This window comes from Oncorhynchus nerka, linkage group LG22, assembly GCF_034236695.1.
Source record: "Oncorhynchus nerka isolate Pitt River linkage group LG22, Oner_Uvic_2.0, whole genome shotgun sequence".
Taxonomy (NCBI): domain Eukaryota; kingdom Metazoa; phylum Chordata; class Actinopteri; order Salmoniformes; family Salmonidae; genus Oncorhynchus; species Oncorhynchus nerka.
In genome coordinates, this window is record NC_088417.1 from 4,255,396 (window position 1) to 4,258,187 (window position 2,792).

Sequence of the window (2,792 nt, forward strand, 5' to 3'; positions counted from 1 at the left end):
TAGCCCAAACAACTACCTCTTTCCCAACTGTATTTAATTTATTTATTTATTTTGCTCCTTTGCACCCCATTATTTTTATTTCTACTTTGCACATTCTTCCATTGCAAAACTACCATTCCAGTGTTTTACTTGCTATATTGTATTTACTTTGCCACCATGGCCTTTTTTGCCTTTACCTCCCTTCTCACCTAATTTGCTCACATTGTATATAGACTTGTTTTTTTTTTTTTTTTTTTTTTTACTGTATTATTGACTGTATGTTTGTTTTACTCCATGTGTAACTCTGTGTCGTTGTATGTGTCGAACTGCTTTGCTTTATCTTGGCCAGGTCGCAATTGTAAATGAGAACTTGTTCTCAACTTGCCTACCTGGTTAAATAAAGGTGAAATAAATAAAAATAAAAAATAAATGAAGTGGAACGACATTTATTGGATATTTCAAACTTTTTTAACAAATCCAAAACTGAAAAATTTGGCGTGCAAAATTATTCAGCCCCCTTAAGTTAATACTTTGTAGCGCCACCTTTTGCTGCGATTACAGCTGTAAGTCACTTGGGGTATGTCTCTATCAGTTTTGCACATCGAGTGACTGAATTTTTTTCCCATTCCTCCTTGCAAAACAGCTCGAGCTCAGTGAGGTTGGATGGAGAGCATTTGTGAACAGCAGTTTTCAGTTCTTTCCACAGATTCTCGATTGGATTCAGGTCTGGACTTTGACTTGGCCATTCTAACACCTGGATATGTTTATTTTTTAACCATTCCATTGTAGATTTTGCTTTATGTTTTGGATCATTGTCTTGTTGGAAGACAAATCTCCGTCCCAGTCTCAGGTCTTTTGCAGACTCCATCAGGTTTTCTTCCAGAATGGTCCTGTATTTGGCTCCATCCATCTTCCCATCAATTTTAACCATCTTCCCTGTCCCTGCTGAAGAAAAGCAGGCCCAAACCATGATGCTGCCACCACCATGTTTGACAGTGGGGATGGTGTGTTCAGGGTGATGAGCTGTGTTGCTTTTACGCCAAACATAACGTTTTGCATTGTTGCCAAAAAGTTCCATTTTGGTTTCATCTGACCAGAGCACCTTCTTCCACATGTTTGCTGTGTCTCCCAGGTGGCTTGTGGCAAACTTTAAACAACACTTTTTATGGATATCTTTAAGAAATGGCTTTCTTCTTGCCACTCTTCCATAAAGGCCAGATTTGTGCAATATACGACTGATTGTTGTCCTATGGACAGAGTCTCCCACCTCAGCTGTAGATCTCTGCAGTTCATCCAGAGTGATCATGGGCCTCTTGGCTGCATCTCTGATCAGTCTTCTCCTTGTATGAGCTGAAAGTTTAGAGGGACGGCCAGGTCTTGGTAGATTTGCAGTGGTCTGATACTCCTTCCATTTCAATATTATCGCTTGCACAGTGCTCCTTGGGATGTTTAAAGCTTGGGAAATCTTTTTGTATCCAAATCCGGCTTTAAACTTCTTCACAACAGTATCTCGGACCTGCCTGGTGTGTTCCTTGTTCTTCATGATGCTCTCTGCGCTTTTAACGGACCTCTGAGGCTATCACAGTGCAGGTGCATTTATACGGAGACTTGATTACACACAGGTGGATTGTATTTATCATCATTAGTCATTTAGGTCAACATTGGATCATTCAGAGATCCTCACTGAACTTCTGGAGAGAGTTTGCTGCACTGAAAGTAAAGGGGCTGAATAATTTTGCACGCCCAATTTTTCAGTTTTTGATTTGTTAAAAAAGTTTGAAATATCCAATAAATGTCGTTCCACTTCATGATTGTGTCCCACTTGTTGTTGATTCTTCACAAAAAAAATACAGTTTTATATCTTTATGTTTGAAGCCTGAAATGTGGCAAAAGGTCGCAAAGTTCAAGTGGGCCGAATACTTTCGCAAGGCACTGTATATATATATATATATATATATAACTGAAGTGATAGCAGAAGCAGTGTGTGCTTTATCTTATTGTTACCAGGCGACTGCAATAAGATAGCTCACATGGCAGGTGCCTTTATGAATTCATGAGGCAATGGCCAAAATAATATCGTGATGACAATGGATCATGATAATTCCTTTTATGTGAGAGGAAGAACATGCAATTCATCGTTGAAGTGCTCGAAGAGTGTTTTATCCCTGCAACAATTTCACTGAAGCCTCTCAGGCATCTGGCCAGCTCTCCTGGCTCCCTCCCGACAGTGGCGAGGCTGTGTCTATGACCTAAAAAGGTCATTTGGGAGTCAGATTACCAGGCGCTCTGCAATAACACTGCTGACATGGATCCATTTTGCTCACGGGGACATGAATAGGTGGACTAATATCTAAACACACTGGTTCCATCCAATCATTCTGTTCAAAATGAAACAATATAATACATGGTATGTGTGAATGTAACCCAAAACGGATTTTTGTTTTGGAAATTATATTAACAAAAAAATTCCTCAGTGTGTACTGACTTGAGGTACAGTGTGACCATGAGTGTGTTGTTGGGCTGGTATTCAACAGCCCGTAATACAAGGATCAATGTTATTCACTTTTCCAAACCTTAAAGTGGTTATGATTATCTACAGGAAAAATCTGTGGAATATGAGAAACAGTTTGAAACGGGCCCTTTTATCTTGATGCAACTACTAGAGGTCATTGACCATTTTTGTCAGTACAGTTTCTAGTCCACCGCGTGACATCTCAATTGAATTCACGTTTTTCCCGATTAAATGCGCCGCTCGAGGATTCAATACAAGAGTCGTTGGTTGGATTTTCTGTTGTCCTGCACAGCACATCCTG